At 64.4% G+C, this 6,412-nt stretch overlaps 1 non-coding gene across 1 annotated transcript; it reads left to right on the top strand.

The window, feature by feature from the left end:
• Positions 1–2,506: 2,506 nt before the first annotated feature.
• LOC142862000 (5S ribosomal RNA) lies at positions 2,507–2,625 on the top strand. The gene has a single exon (XR_012913146.1). It is a non-coding gene; the product is annotated as a 5S ribosomal RNA (ribosomal RNA).
• Positions 2,626–6,412: the final 3,787 nt, after the last annotated feature.

Here is a 6,412-nt window from a genome sequence, read left to right as displayed (position 1 = left end):
GCTCCTCACAGCCGAATGGCACTCCGTGGTGTCCACGCGCCACATTTTATTGATGCACTCCTGGATGGATGGGCACTCGGGTCGCTTCCACGTCTTTGGGATTGTGAATTGTGCCCTAACTGTAACCCTAACCCTTACCCAGCCCGTCTCCTCTGCCCCTGCCTGACGCACTCCTCCCCGGCCAGGCCCGTCACTGTCCTGGGCCCCCGCCTGACCGGCTCCTCCCCGCCCGGCCGGTCACCGTCCTCTGCCCCTGCCTGACACGCTCCTTCCCGCCCGGCCTCTCACCGTCCTCGGCCCCTGCCTGACCGGCTCCTCCGTCGCCTGGGCCTTCCAAGGGCTTGGTGTGGATGCTGCTTCCAGGAAGCCCTCCAGAAACCCGGCAGCAGGGTGGCCGCAGCAGTCTCCAGCAGCCGTCCCTAAGTCGCGTGAGTGCGGGGGACGTGCCCCCGCTGTGCCGCGGGGGCCCAGCCTGGTGTCTTCCCTGAGGCCCTGCGGCTGCCGGCTGGGCTGCCGCTCCCCGCAAGGGGAGAGCCGCGGAGGTGGGGACCGCCTCCTGATGCGGACGTACACGCAGCTCTCCACGTCGGATTCCGGGGCTCTCTGTCCTGCCCGAAGGCCCAGCTGGCCTGCGGGTCCTTAGAGTGGCAAAAACCTCCGAAAACTGAGACTGAGGGTCCGGTGGGTGTCTGCACTTTTGTGCTGGGCACCCCAGGGAGGCCCGGGGGCTGGCTGGACAACGCGGTCTGCTGGGCGGGGGGTTTGGAGGAGCAACTGATGCCCTTTGCACTTTGGGTAGCAAGAGTCTGAGGTGTCTCTGAGCCCTGTGCCATGTCGGGGGGGGGGGGTGCGGGGCGGAGGAGGAGGAGGAGGAGGTGGGAAGGGCCGGGGCCTGCAGTCCTGTTCCCGGGGTGGCACGGCAAGTGGCTTCTTCCACAGGCTGCTTGGCCTGGGCTCCCTGCACCTGGGCCTTTGGAGGACCGGCCCTGTGCTTGCCAACACTTCCTGCAGGGACCCAGAGCTGGGAGGTGGCATCTCTCAGCCCTGGGTCGGGCAGAGCCCCAGCGGGCCATGCCCACAACCTCTCTCAGCACCGGTCCCCCAGAAGGCTCCTTTGGGACCAGGATTCTCTTGCGGTGACTCTTTAAGGTCTGGCCCCTGGATGGAGGGGCACCAGGAGTAGAGGAGCAGGAAGGGGAAGGGGGTGGCTATGCGAGGGGACACTTTGAGGCCAAGTCCCAGCTTCAGCCTGATCCTCCTGGGAACCCCGCTCTGAGACAAGGAGCCGGGCTTCGCATTCCCACAGCAGCCAGTCGTGGGCTGAGGACACCTGGGGCGTTGGGAACTCCCTGGCTTCTCCTTGGTTTAACATCTAGAGCTGCTTGTGAATCGCGCCGCCACACACACCGCCGCCACACACACCCGAGCGCAGGTGTCTTCCGCACAGACTGCGGGCCTCGCTCTTCTGAATGCCGCTGGCTCGCCACCCACCCACGGGTGAACCTGGTCAGGGTGCTTTCTCTCAGGGGCAGACTCTTTTCCGGGCGGGCTACCGGTGTCTCTGTTTGCTCGTTTCTTTCTTCCATTTCGGGAAAGTCTTCCTTGCTGGGTGTGGAAATCTCCTATGCCTTCCCTCGCCTATTCTGTCAGCTTTAAAATTCTCTTTCAGTTGCCACCCTCACAGATGGATTAGGAAACTCTTTCCGGTGCACTCATTAGTGAAATGACCTCCAGGAAGCTGGAATCCAATATCTAATGGCCGATTTTTAGCGAGTCCACACGCCAGGGTGGTCGGGGTCCAATGCAGCCCCGGCCAGGCCCAGGCCCCTTGGACTGGGCCACAGGAGGACACGGAGGAGGGTCCCGGCCCCCACGAAGCGGTGCCGGCAGTTCTCCACGGGCTTGGGCGTTTTCCAGAGGTAGGAGATGGAGGGGACTGATTTCTTCAGCGCCCCCCAAACCACGCCACCCCACCCCACCCATGGGACACATCCCCAGAGAGAGACGCCCCATACACTGGCTGTGCCCCAGCCCTGGCCCGGGGGAATAGGCGGCAGCCCACCCACAGGGCGAGGGGGGGGCGCAGCTGAAAGGGGTTGTGGGGGAGGGCGGCCCCTGGCTGGGGTCAAAGGGCGAGCGTCCCGCGCGTGCGCAGTCAGCGGCAGCGACGCGCTGGGGGTGGGCAGCGGGTAGGTGAAGGAGGCCGGGCGAGGAGACGAGGGGGGCTGGGAGGGCTCCACCTTGGCGAGTCCAGCCGTGGAGGCGCATCTTGTGTGAGTGTGAGTGAGTGTGAGTGTGTGTGTGTGTGTATAGAGAGACAGCCCCCCACCCCGCCCCGCCCCGCCCCGCCCCGCCCATCACCCCCGTCCCTGGGAGCCAGCGGGACCTGGCCGGCGAACTCAACCGGCCCGGCCCGGCCCGGCGCGGGGCCTGGGGCGGGAGGCGGCGGCGGGGAAGCCCAGAGAGGCTCGGCTTCTCGAGCGGGGCAGGGGCGCCCTCCGCCGCGGTCTAGGGCCACACCACCCTGAACGCCCCCGATCTCGTCTGGTCTCGGAAGCTAAGCAGGGTCGGGCCTGGTTAGTACTTGGATGGGAGACCGCCTGGGAATACCGGGTGCCACAGGCTGCTGCTTTTTTTTTTTTTTTCTTGCCTCTTGTTCTGTCCCCTTTCTGGGAGCGAGGCGGCGGCCCGGGGTGGGGGTCACCCCCACCCTCAGCGCCCGCGCGGTGCCTGGCGCCCCAGCCCGCACCGTGGGGCCTCCTCTTGTCCCAAGCCGCGACACCGCCGCCACGCGGCAGCATGCGTGGCATCTGGACTGTCAGGTCTCAGACCAAAGGTCTGCTCTGTGGGAACCGACACGCTGGAGGAAACCTTGAGAGTCTGAGAGGGGAGGGAGTTCCAGAAGAAGGCCAGGATGTCATTTTGAGGGAGTATGTGACCAGAACTCGTCCCGTTGCTTTTGGGGTTCTATGGGCTACACGCAGGAATCTTTGGTGGTGGCACCTGATGTTGGGGGATCCGGAGTCACACCCAGACCTGCTCCACAGGCCTCCTTTTACTTTTCTCTTCGGATTCATTATTTTTAAAAAGTGTCTCTTACCTCTAGGATTGCATTTTCTTTTCTCTCTCTTTTCAAGCAGATGATGGGAGTACAAGTATTCAGGTGACATGTGTTGCCCGTGCCGCCCTCCCCCCTGTGTTCTTTTTTTTTTTTTTTTTGAGACAGAGTCTCGTTTTGCTGCCCAGGCTAGAGTGAGTGCCATGGCGTCAGCCTAGCTCACAGCAACCTCAATCTCCGGGCTCAAGCAATCCTGCTGCCTCAGCCTCCCGAGTAGTTGGGACTACAGGCATGCACCACCACGCCCGGCTGTGTTTTTCTATATATATTAGTTGGCCAATTAATTTCTTTCTATTTTTAGTAGAGACGGGGTCTCGCTCTTGCTCAGGCTGGTTTCGAACTCCTGACCTGGAGCAATCCGCCCGCCTCGGCCTCCCAGAGAGCTAGGATTACAGGCGTGAGCCACCGCGCCCGGCCCCCCCTGTGTTCTTATTCATATACCTCTCATGTTGTTCCAGCGTATTGTGGGGGTACCAATGTTAAGGTCGGGTGCCTTGCCCTCTCCAAGCCTCCCCCCTCGGGTCAGAGCTTCAAGTGCGCCCATCCCCCAGTCGGTGCGCACCCACCCCATGCCTAATGGATGTGTATGCCCCTCCCCTCCCCCCACCCGCCCGACACCCACCCGATGAAGGTGATTCCTCTCTGTCCACTTAGGCGTCCATCCGTTCGTACCAATTTGCTGGTGAGCGCGCTCACGTGGTGCTCGTGTGTCCATTCTCGGGATACTTGGCTTACTGGAACGGGTTCCAGCTCTGGCCAGGAGAACACGAGAGGCGCCCTCTCACCGCTGCTCCTCACAGCCGAATGGCACTCCGTGGTGTCCACGCGCCACATTTTATTGATGCACTCCTGGATGGATGGGCACTCGGGTCGCTTCCACGTCTTTGGGATTGTGAATTGTGCCCTAACTGTAACCCTAACCCTTACCCAGCCCGTCTCCTCTGCCCCTGCCTGACGCACTCCTCCCCGGCCAGGCCCGTCACTGTCCTGGGCCCCCGCCTGACCGGCTCCTCCCCGCCCGGCCGGTCACCGTCCTCTGCCCCTGCCTGACACGCTCCTTCCCGCCCGGCCTCTCACCGTCCTCGGCCCCTGCCTGACCGGCTCCTCCGTCGCCTGGGCCTTCCAAGGGCTTGGTGTGGATGCTGCTTCCAGGAAGCCCTCCAGAAACCCGGCAGCAGGGTGGCCGCAGCAGTCTCCAGCAGCCGTCCCTAAGTCGCGTGAGTGCGGGGGACGTGCCCCCGCTGTGCCGCGGGGGCCCAGCCTGGTGTCTTCCCTGAGGCCCTGCGGCTGCCGGCTGGGCTGCCGCTCCCCGCAAGGGGAGAGCCGCGGAGGTGGGGACCGCCTCCTGATGCGGACGTACACGCAGCTCTCCACGTCGGATTCCGGGGCTCTCTGTCCTGCCCGAAGGCCCAGCTGGCCTGCGGGTCCTTAGAGTGGCAAAAACCTCCGAAAACTGAGACTGAGGGTCCGGTGGGTGTCTGCACTTTTGTGCTGGGCACCCCAGGGAGGCCCGGGGGCTGGCTGGACAACGCGGTCTGCTGGGCGGGGGGTTTGGAGGAGCAACTGATGCCCTTTGCACTTTGGGTAGCAAGAGTCTGAGGTGTCTCTGAGCCCTGTGCCATGTCGGGGGGGGGGGTGCGGGGCGGAGGAGGAGGAGGAGGAGGTGGGAAGGGCCGGGGCCTGCAGTCCTGTTCCCGGGGTGGCACGGCAAGTGGCTTCTTCCACAGGCTGCTTGGCCTGGGCTCCCTGCACCTGGGCCTTTGGAGGACCGGCCCTGTGCTTGCCAACACTTCCTGCAGGGACCCAGAGCTGGGAGGTGGCATCTCTCAGCCCTGGGTCGGGCAGAGCCCCAGCGGGCCATGCCCACAACCTCTCTCAGCACCGGTCCCCCAGAAGGCTCCTTTGGGACCAGGATTCTCTTGCGGTGACTCTTTAAGGTCTGGCCCCTGGATGGAGGGGCACCAGGAGTAGAGGAGCAGGAAGGGGAAGGGGGTGGCTATGCGAGGGGACACTTTGAGGCCAAGTCCCAGCTTCAGCCTGATCCTCCTGGGAACCCCGCTCTGAGACAAGGAGCCGGGCTTCGCATTCCCACAGCAGCCAGTCGTGGGCTGAGGACACCTGGGGCGTTGGGAACTCCCTGGCTTCTCCTTGGTTTAACATCTAGAGCTGCTTGTGAATCGCGCCGCCACACACACCGCCGCCACACACACCCGAGCGCAGGTGTCTTCCGCACAGACTGCGGGCCTCGCTCTTCTGAATGCCGCTGGCTCGCCACCCACCCACGGGTGAACCTGGTCAGGGTGCTTTCTCTCAGGGGCAGACTCTTTTCCGGGCGGGCTACCGGTGTCTCTGTTTGCTCGTTTCTTTCTTCCATTTCGGGAAAGTCTTCCTTGCTGGGTGTGGAAATCTCCTATGCCTTCCCTCGCCTATTCTGTCAGCTTTAAAATTCTCTTTCAGTTGCCACCCTCACAGATGGATTAGGAAACTCTTTCCGGTGCACTCATTAGTGAAATGACCTCCAGGAAGCTGGAATCCAATATCTAATGGCCGATTTTTAGCGAGTCCACACGCCAGGGTGGTCGGGGTCCAATGCAGCCCCGGCCAGGCCCAGGCCCCTTGGACTGGGCCACAGGAGGACACGGAGGAGGGTCCCGGCCCCCACGAAGCGGTGCCGGCAGTTCTCCACGGGCTTGGGCGTTTTCCAGAGGTAGGAGATGGAGGGGACTGATTTCTTCAGCGCCCCCCAAACCACGCCACCCCACCCCACCCATGGGACACATCCCCAGAGAGAGACGCCCCATACACTGGCTGTGCCCCAGCCCTGGCCCGGGGGAATAGGCGGCAGCCCACCCACAGGGCGAGGGGGGGGCGCAGCTGAAAGGGGTTGTGGGGGAGGGCGGCCCCTGGCTGGGGTCAAAGGGCGAGCGTCCCGCGCGTGCGCAGTCAGCGGCAGCGACGCGCTGGGGGTGGGCAGCGGGTAGGTGAAGGAGGCCGGGCGAGGAGACGAGGGGGGCTGGGAGGGCTCCACCTTGGCGAGTCCAGCCGTGGAGGCGCATCTTGTGTGAGTGTGAGTGAGTGTGAGTGTGTGTGTGTGTGTATAGAGAGACAGCCCCCCACCCCGCCCCGCCCCGCCCCGCCCCGCCCATCACCCCCGTCCCTGGGAGCCAGCGGGACCCGGCCGGCGAACTCAACCGGCCCGGCCCGGCCCGGCGCGGGGCCTGGGGCGGGAGGCGGCGGCGGGGAAGCCCAGAGAGGCTCGGCTTCTCGAGCGGGGCAGGGGCGCCCTCCGCCGCG

Source organism: Microcebus murinus, chromosome 18 (assembly GCF_040939455.1).
Source record: "Microcebus murinus isolate Inina chromosome 18, M.murinus_Inina_mat1.0, whole genome shotgun sequence".
Taxonomy (NCBI): domain Eukaryota; kingdom Metazoa; phylum Chordata; class Mammalia; order Primates; family Cheirogaleidae; genus Microcebus; species Microcebus murinus.
Note: the sequence above shows the minus strand (reverse complement) of the source record. Positions and strands in the feature narration are given on the sequence as shown.